The 9,857-nt window shown below is 54.7% G+C and overlaps 1 long non-coding RNA gene across 1 annotated transcript; it reads left to right on the forward strand.

Moving 5' to 3' along the window:
* The first annotated feature begins 214 nt into the window (after nucleotides 1-214).
* On the forward strand, nucleotides 215-1,759 carry LOC149122858 (uncharacterized). Its single transcript, XR_016219961.1, has 2 exons — nucleotides 215-501; nucleotides 1,399-1,759. It is a non-coding gene; the product is annotated as an uncharacterized LOC149122858 (long non-coding RNA).
* Nucleotides 1,760-9,857: the final 8,098 nt, after the last annotated feature.

Here is a 9,857-nt window from a genome sequence, read left to right on the forward strand (position 1 = left end):
CCGGGCTCAGGGCAGGACACTCTGGGGATGGACTGGTGCTGCCAGGCATGGGCCAGGCCAAGCTGTCCACAAAGCCTATGCTGAAGTTGGGATACCCGTGCTCTGGAGACCACCACCAGTGAAACCGGCCACAGCTCCCGTGTCTGACCCTGTGGTCCTCTGCAGACGCACATCGTGCCGCCTCCAGCTGTGCCCGCTGCCTGCCACCAGGTGCGGTGTCATCTCGGGCTCTGGGGGCAGGACGGACATCGTTTGTAGCTTTGCCGAGTTATTCTCTCCTCTTCTTGGGAACCCAGCTCTGGTGCCCCTCGTTCATGCTGCTGGCTTCTCTCAGAGCCATAGCTGGCCTTTCCTTAAAGAGGGGCAGAGAAAGCTGCACGTGACTGGACCGTGCTGCCCACCAAGGGCAACCCTGGAAGTTTCCAAGGTGTGACAGCAGACCCTTCCTTCTCTCACTGCGTTTGGAGTGAGGACGGAGCCAGCTGGAAGCGTGTGGAACAGGTAATAGTTGGTGATTGCTCGGGGGCAAGGTGTCCCTGGGGAAGGAGCAGGCAGAGGGAGGCTGGAGAAGTGGGGCGCGAGGGGTGCGGGCCAGCATTTGAGCAGCTGTCACTCGCGTGCCCCATCGCGGGCACTGCTCAGAAAGTCCGTCACTTAACTCCCGACCCTCCGAGGCAGATGCTGTTATTTCTCCTCCATGTTGCAATACAAGCCTGAAAGGCAAGCATGTCCAGTAACTGGCCTGAGGCCATCCTGTCAATAACGGGTGAAGCCAAGGCCTGTGCTCGGGTGTTTCTAGAGTGGTCCTCTAATCTCCACCAAGCTCACTGCATGCTTTAGACTTTGTGAATTTGGCATTGACCATCCAGTGAGGTCTGCCACGGTCAGCTGGCAGACTCCTGCTGGGGATTTTAGGAGTGTGTGTTTGCCGTGGTCAGGAAGTGAGGGTCTTCAGGCTTGGCCACAGAGTCCAGAGTCACCAAGAGTGGCTTGTGGGCAGATGGGCACCTGTTCTCCCCAAGTGGACTGTAAGATTGCCGGGGCCAGGGGCCGGGCTTACGGCTCCGTGTCTGGCCACGCTGTTCCCGGCAGCTGGGAAGCACAAACATTTGTTGTTGACTTTGAAACCCATGTCTCCACTCTGATGTTGAGCATGAAGGCAGCGGACAGACTGGTGACTTCTAAAGCTCCCTTCCAGCCTGTGATTTGGTAGGGGACAAAAATAGACAGGAAAAAAAAAAAAACCGCCACCATGCTCGTGGCCTTCTGTGGCACGGCTGGAGGCTGCTGTGCCAGGGTTGTGATTTTAAAGGTTGTTTTTTTTTTTTTTTAAAAAAAAAAAAGGATAAAATGAAGTTCTGAGCAGTGCTCAAAATGGTTTATTGATCATGTCACCAGGTCTCCTCGGTCCTACCTGGATGTATGAGAAATATCAAATCGGTGTTGGGTAAAGGAGCCAGGCTGTCTGATGGCCCAGGGAACGCAGCAGACATAACAGCAAGCCACTGAAAAAGCTTCTAGACCACAGCTTTCAAAGACAGGAGCGGAGAAGCTAGCGAGAGACTTTAGAAAACACCTGTCAGCAAGAAAAACACACCTGGACAAATTACAGCAGGACTGGAGGGGTGCTGTCTCCCAGATACCTGTCTGCATTGCTGAAAACGTTCTGAAACCACACAGCCGCTGTGGTACTGTGAACAGCACAAGTTAACAACTTTGAAGCAACAACACAGCAGACACTTTACAACTGACTTTATACTTGGATGCACTATTGCTCTTATTTAAAAAAAAAAAAGACTTATTTAAAGACTTATTTTACGTATTTGAAAGGCAGAGTGACAAAGAGATAGGGAGAGAAAAAGAAAGAAATTGATCTTGCATCTGCTGGGTCATTCCCCAAATGGCTGTGACAGCCAAGGCTGAGCCAGGCCAAAGCCAGGATCCAGGATCTCTGTCCAGATCTTTCTTGTGGGTGCCAGGGGCCCAAGCACTTGAGCCATCGCTGCTGCTTTCCCTGGTACATGAGCAGGGAACTGGAATCGGAATCAGAGCTGTGGGGACTCCAACCAGTGTTCTGATCCAGGGTGCCGGCGTCACAAGTGTTGGCTTACCCTGCTGTGTTTCACGCTGGCTCCTATTGTTGTAGTTTTTGAAGGTGAAGTACAGAAAACTATGATAATCACCAAAGGGAGAGTACAGGACAATGAGAGTAGCCCCCACTTCTGTCCACCACTCAGAAACAGCGTCTGTGCATTGCCGCTTCTGTTGCATCCAGAGCCAACACGAGCAACACGAGTCCAGGAAGAGAGTGCACAGCTGTTTCCAGAGAAGAGTAGTGGGAGTGCACGCGGACTTTGAAGGCATCTGAAGATCCTGCAAGGGTGGAATGGGGCTGCTTCTGTGCCCTCGTTGAATCCGACAGGGCCTGACGCCCAGAGAGCCTGGACGGCCAAGGAGCGCCCGGTGCTCCCTGTGCCCTCCTCAACCCCCAGAGCCATCCCTGCTCCTCACACCACTCCCCAGAGCCTCCCCTTCAGACCCACGTGCTCAGCATTAGGGCTGTCCTGCCAAGCAGGCTGTGAAGACTAAACCACCAGCACAGAACCAGAGTCAGAGCCCACCCCCTGAGTCATTGCCAATGCCTGCAGCAGCCCAGACTGGGCCAGGCTGAAGCCAGGAACCTGGCACTCCATGCAGGTCTCCTGCCTGGGCAGCAGGGACCCAAGGGGCTGTCATCACCTGCTGCCTCCCGGGGTGTGCATCAGCGGGGGTCAGGAGTGGAAGTGGGACCTGAACCCACGTACTGTGCAGTGGGATGTGGCTGTCTTCACCACCAAGCCATCTGTTGGCCAAACGGAGAACAAAGAGAAGAGGAAACTGAGGACGCAGAGCTATCCTGGGAACCCCCGAAAAGTGCCTGGGTGACAGCAGGACAGGTCTTGGGGCCCCTCAGTGGCTGAGGGAACCCAGCTGTTGAGAGCATGTACGTGGCCTTGCTGCTTGGAGCTAGAACATGTGTCGGTGCCGAAGGTTGACAGTAACCAAAAAGAAAAGCAAGTGAGCAACCAAAACTCTGTCTCTCGGTCCTGCCTTTAGAAGCAAAGCCCTAGAGAGACAGCAAACACCAGGGCACTCACAGGGCCAGGAATGGCACCCATCTGGCTGGGGTGGAGAGGACTAAGGGTGCCCAGTGTGTGGGACGTGTTGGACACGTGAGCTCTGCACAAGAGGCCCCAGAAGCTGCTGGGCTTTGGCCGCCCTGTAACTGTTGGCACTTAATTATGGAGCCCTTGGGGGGGGGGGACTCATGTCCCCTGCAGAGTTGTGGAGCATCAGGGCTGAGACCCCCTGGCCTTGAGGATAAGGAAGGGGTTGACACCCTTAGGCACGTGAGGCTGTGCCTGGGCTGCAGGCAGCAGGACCTTGCCCAGGGGGCTTTCTCCACCCACCCAGAGCCTTTGTAGCTATGCCCCTTGGTGCGGGCGGCGGCCTCTTCTCTGCCCATTTTCCGTAGGCTGATTTCTCAGAAGGGATCCCAGGGATCCCAGGGTGCTGCCTCCTGCCCTGCCCCTGACCTGCCCTCAGTGGACCTGGTCCTTAATGCTTAATTTCACCGAGTCTCATGGAATACACACTTCTGCTCCCAGCTGAACAGGAACGTTGACTCGGCCTAAGAATATTCTGGGAAAAACTATGGATTAAGAAAAATTTGCACCACGATAAGCTTTTTTAAAAAAATTTCATTTGACCCCAAACATTTGAATTCCCCTTGTCCTTAAGAGAAATCAGAAGAAATTGGATGAGGGAATCTGTGTGAATTTTGTGGTTCCTTTGCTTTGTTTTTTGTAGTGGTTTTGGTCATACTGTCACCCCGCTGACAGCCTTTTATTTTAGTGCTGTGTTTCTGAGCAGGAGCTGACAGCGGGCACGGATGATGCAGGACACGGTCTGCATGTCCACCTGGAGCTCCTTGGTCCATGTTAGCAACACAATTCAAAAAATACATTGAGAAGGCTTCAAATATCAGATGTGGGAAGGAGCTGATGCCAGTGTGGGCCTTCCAGGGCCTGTCTCACTGGGTGCCTCCCCACACCCAAGGCCTCTCTCAGTGCTGGACAAGGACAGGCCCGCTCCGATATTACAGAATTTATGCATGCATGTGTGCATGAATGTTCATAGGTATGTATTTTAAAAGCAGAGAGAGAGAGAGAGAGAGAGACCCAGGGTGCCAGAGAGAGGGAGATCTTCCATCTGTCGGTTCACTCCCCAAAAGCCCCCAACAGCTGGGGCTGAGCCAGGCTGCAGCCGTGAGCCAGGAACTCCATCTGGGTCTCCCACATGGGTGACAAGGACACAAGGACGTGAGCCACCAGCACTGCCTCCTGGTGCATTAGCAGGGGGCTGGATGGACGCCGAGCAGCGTGTCTTGAACTGGAGCTTTGACGCGGGATGCCAGCATCACAAGAGGTGGTTTTGCTTGCTGTGCCACAGCACCAGCTCCTAAGTTTTTACAGGCAACTCATAAAACAGTGCTCATTGAGTTTTGTGATGGATAAGGGCCTGAAAGGTCATGCAATTCACCTGCTGTGCTCTGTTGACAGAGCACTGGACATGCAGCAGATTGAAGCGTGCGGTGGGTTCCACAGTTTCAGGTGGCCTTGCTCTCTGTCATTTGAACAGCAAAGAGGCAGGGAGAGATACAGAGACTGACGTCTTCCATGTGCTCATTCCTGGCTAAACCAGGCTGAGCCAGGAGCCTGGAGCTCCATCCAGGTCTCCCACAAGGGTGGCAGGGACCCAAGGACTTGAGTCTTCACCTGCTGCCTCCCGGGGTGTGCATTAGCAGGGAGCTGGATCAGAAGCAGAGCTGAGACTCAAACCAGGCACCCTGAGGTTCTACCAGGTGGTGGCTTACTGCTGCGCTACACACCCGCCCCAGTACCCTTTTCTTTTGTTTTGTTTTGCTTATTTGACAGAGTTATAGACAGTGAAAGAGAGAGAGAAAGGTCTTCCTTCTATTGGTTCACTCCCCAAATGGCCGCCATGGCTGGCGCTGCGCTGATCTGAAGCCAGGAGCTTCTTCCTGGTCTCCCATGGGGTGCAGGGCCCAAGCACTTGGGCCATCCTCCACTGCACTCCCAGGCCACAGCAGAGAGCTAGACTGGAAGAGGAGCAACTGGGACTAGAACCCGGCGCCCATTTGGCATGCCGGCGCCTCAGGCGGAGGATTAACCAAGTGAGCCACGGCGCCGGCCCCCCAGTACCCTTTTGATGTAAGCTGGCTTTTTCACAGTGGGAGCAGGGCTCGGTGCCCTGACCCAGTTCCTCATCAATGTGCACATCTGTCCCAGGCAGCCACTGCCAGACACGTGGATTCACGCACTGTGCACACGCTGAGGACTGTGGGGCTGCTTGCCACAGGGCAACCCTGGAGTGCACGCCTGTGGCCCCCACCTCGTACTGTGCCTTCCTCCCCTCTCTGGTTCCCCACTTGCTGGCTGAGCTGTGTCCTGGCTCTCTGTCACACCCTTCACGGTTGACACCACCGTGGCCATGGCCATAGCCCCATCCCCATCTGGGGGCTATTTCCATCCTGTTGAAAGGTAACGCTTGGTAAGGAAACCAGCTGTGGCCTGTTCCGAGTCTGTGCTGATGTAACGAGTGACTTCTGCCCCAGGAGCCCTGACATGTCTCGGGGACATGCATGCAGGGTCCCTCTCGGGCCGTTCCCTTCCCACCACAGCGGGCGTGCCTGGAGCCAGCGGGTCGCGGCCCTGTCTGTCTGTCGATCTCATGTGTACCCATGGCACTGCCTCAGAGCGGCATCCTCCTCTCCTCCTCCAGGCAGCCTGAGGCTCCTGCCCCAGGCAGTGGACTGCCTGCTCCAGTGGTGTGGGACCCCTGTTCAGTGCCCCGTGTGGCCTCTCAGAGGTTCCCCGCCCAGTCATGCGGGGCCCAAGATGTCCCTGTTGTGCAGGGCACTCCTGTACCCTAAGCTCGGTCCACCTCCTTGAGGACCTCTGTGAGAGAGCAGGGAGGAGGGAGGAAACAGGAGAGGCTGCTGTGGTTTGGAAGCTGCGTGGCCCAGGCCCGGTGTGGGCAGGGCCTGGGCCAGGTGCACAGGCACAGGTGGAGCACTCAGGCGTGGACAGATGTCGTCCCTGGGGTGTGGGTTAGGCATCCGTCACAAGAGTGAGCCTCCTGAGTCCTGAGTGTGGGTTTCACCTCTTGCCACGTTTACCACGCCCAGGGCAGCCCTGGCCAGACCCCGGCCTACACCCGTGGACTTGCAGCCGTCAGATCGAGATGAACCTCCTTGTGGTTTCAAAGTCGCGCAGTTGTGATCTGCACACGCCGTGAGGGGTGGAGCCCTTCACCCACGCATGCCTGCGCACACAGCCTCGGAGTCTGCAGCAGAACTATGGGCTCCACAGGAGTTTAGAATTCAGAGGACGGGTCACAGTGTGGAGGTGTGCCCAGACACACAGCACACTGACTTGTTTCTACAAGATTTATTTATTTTAGTTGAAAGGCAGAATTACAGACAGAAGGAGAGACAGAGATCTCCATCTGCTGGTTCACTCCCCACATGGCTGCGATGGCTGGAGCTGAGCCAGGCTGAAGCCAGGAGCCAGCAGCTTCCTCTGGGTCTCCCACATGGGTGCAGGGGCCCAAGCACTTGGTCCATCTCCCACTGCTTTCCCAGGCACATTAGCAGGGAGCTGGATGGGAGGTAGAGAAGCTGGACTCAAACCTCAGGCAGAGACTAAACCAGCTGTGCCACCACACCAGCCCCACCACGTTGGTTTAAAGAACACAGAAACTACTGGAAAGCTCTGTGAACTTTCTAGAATAGGCTGATGATTATTTGGCCGCCTTTCACTGTGAAGTTTTACCCTGGCCTACTGTAACACCGAACGTGGATTCCACACGCTCACGGCTCTGCTGCCTGACACTGCCAGGCTTGAACTCGGGGTGCATTTCTGGCCCCCTCTCCCCCGCAGTGTGAGGGAGCAGCCCGGCCTCCAGGGGCTGGCTGGCAACACCCACGTCAGCTCTGAATCCCGTGAGTGCTGCAAATCACTATTCCAACTCCCAGTATGCACTGGCTGTTTGGGTTTGGTTGGTCGCCCATCATGTTAAAGGTTTGCCTGTCCCAGCTTTTGCAGTTCTACTGTTTCCTTTAGTGCAGTAAAACCTACATGGAAAAACTGAGCAGGAAGTGTGCAGGGGTATCTTAGCAGAGGCTTAACCTTGTTCTCTGCCTGGCCCCGCGTCACCCCTACTGGGCTGTTCGTAGCATCTGAGCAGGAGGGAAGGGTACAGACCCAAAGGCTGAAGGCTTCCTAAAATATTCCAGTTTGCAACTTGCTCTTGTTGTACAAGCTTTTGTGTGACACTGGGCAGTGCACTTGGTAGGGGAAAATCAGCCCACAGTATCAGCTGCCCACCCCGTGTGCAGGGCACCTGAGCATTCTGACTTTTAACACAAAAGACTGAAAGGGAAGGCTTTGCTGCAGACGGAGGCCCTGTGATGATTTCGCCAGGGCAGAAAGCTGCAGAGCAATGAAGAAAGCAGAAGCCATCCATGCAGAATGTGACGCTGGCTCCAGTCTGCACAAAGCTGGGGAGGCGTCGGGTACCGCGGGAGATGTCGGTCCGCAGTTCTTATCGGGGAGGACAGAGGGCCCAGGGAGACGGGGGAGGAGGAGGAGAGGCCTCATTATCTCAGAGAGTCGTGGAGGGGACACTTATCCTGCACACCCATGTGGACCTTCGTTAACTGGTGGTAAACAATGCCCAGAAAAGCCGCTTTTAAGAAAAACATGGTCGAGCATCTGCTTTGGCTCGCTGGAGCCAAAATCACACCATTAATGTCCTGTTGCTATTTCACTGAAGCAGATTTCTGTGCATTTCAGAAAAGTGTCCTCCAGAAAATATGCTCCTATCTCCAGTGTTCAGCTTAGAAAATGATCAAAACACCAGCAGTGACAGTTTGTGGGGTCAGCGTGGCCCACCCATGTCAGAGTCCACGGCTGTGCCTGGGACAGTAGGCGTCTCTCCTCTAGCCTGGCTCCACCACCTGACTCACTTCACCAGGAAAGTGGGAGAGGGGAGGGGTGGCCCTGCCATGGCTGCCCTTCCCTCCTGCAGCCCCCGGCCCCCGGGCTGGATCCCCTCCCAACCTAGCAGGCAGTCTGCGCACGGCTGTCTTCTCCGGGCTAGAATCTCGACATTTTCCCCAGTGGTGGCACTAGCGTTCTGTGTTTAAGAGTGTCCAAGAGAACTCTATCATACGAGCAAACAAAATAAGAAAGACCACACACACATGCGCACGCACCCCCCCACACACAGCTGGTTTCTACCACACACACACGTGCACACCCACACACACAGCTGGTTTCCACCACACACACGCACACATGCATGCACACATGCACACACACACACACGCCTGGCTTCCACCACACATGTGCACACATACACATGCACACTCCCAGAGCCAGTGTCCTCTTCAGCAGTGGAACAGTTCCACTGCTTGACCTCCCCTGGCCCAAGGCCCACTCCAGTGGGACTTCAGGCCTGTTCCTCCAGTGCTGGGGCTGCACAGGCTTTTGGGAAAGCCGTGTCTGGGGAATGAGCGTGGCATTGAGCACCGTGGCACCCCAGCTGCATCTCAGCCCAGCGCTGGCTCCACCTCCTTGCCTCTCCAAGACTCCTGCTGTTGGCCCACTCCAGCCAACCAGGATCCTGGTGTGCCCTTGGCCCCTCTCCCGACTCCCAGCGATGTCCTCCATTCCTTCTCATGCACGTCAGTGATTTGCAGACGCACAGCCTCCTTTGGAATCCTGACTCACACGATTGTCTCAGAGGTCAGCCGGACGTGGACCACACCAAGGTCACGGTCTTTGTCTAGGGCTCTGCCAGGGTGAAGGCTGTGGCCTCCAACACAGCCACTCTACGTCTGTCCTGTCACCTGGACAGCCTGCAAGGCCGCCTGGCTTCTCCACACTTGGTCTCACTTCCTCCCTACCTCCCATCCTCCAGGCACCAGCCAGCATCCCCCTAATAAAGATACAAAATAAAACAGCACTTAAAAAAGAGATATATTCATTTGAAACAGTTACAGAGACAGGGAGGGACAGAGCTCTTCCATCTGCAGGTTCATTTCGCAGATGGCTGCAGTGGTTGGGACTGGGCTAGGCCGCAGCCAGGAGCCTCTTCCTGGGTCGAGTTCTGCTGCTTTTCCCAGGCCTCTAGCAGGGAGCTGGATGGGAAGCAATTGGGACTCGAACTGGCGCCCACATGGGATGCCGGAGTTGCAGGTGGTGATTTTGCCCACTATACCACAACACCAGCCCCACATGAGGCAACGCTTAACTGCTTTTATGGTCTCCATGTCATTTTACACTTGATCTTAGCCAAAAGGCTGAGAAGCGATTCCATATCCTTTTAATCGCTTTGTATTGACTTCTTTCAGAAGTCCCTAAAATGTCAGTTCTCTATTTATATCAAACTATGATTAAATTTTAGGAGGTAGCCACTTGCCTGCTTTGATTGCTCAGATGATAAAGATCGTCCTAATTAAAGACGGAGCTTTGGAAATTTTGATTGTCTTGTAATGATGTTTTTATTGGTGTGATGAGTGTTTCTGCCGGTTATTGTTATTTCGGTGTTCCTAATTTAACAGTAGTTCAGTAAAGACAAATGCTTCTTTTGGATAAACAATGTCACAGTGTACAGTTTTCAAATTCTAGACTCATTCTGTTTTTGCTGCTGCTAACACCCAAGACTGGCCATTAATAAACCCAGATATGAGCTCCCTCACTGCCCTGGAGGCTGGGGGTCGATGGTCA

The sequence above is a fragment of the Oryctolagus cuniculus genome, chromosome 13 (genome assembly GCF_051225735.1).
Source record: "Oryctolagus cuniculus isolate XC-2025 breed Fujian yellow rabbit chromosome 13, ASM5122573v1, whole genome shotgun sequence".
NCBI classification, from domain to species: domain Eukaryota; kingdom Metazoa; phylum Chordata; class Mammalia; order Lagomorpha; family Leporidae; genus Oryctolagus; species Oryctolagus cuniculus.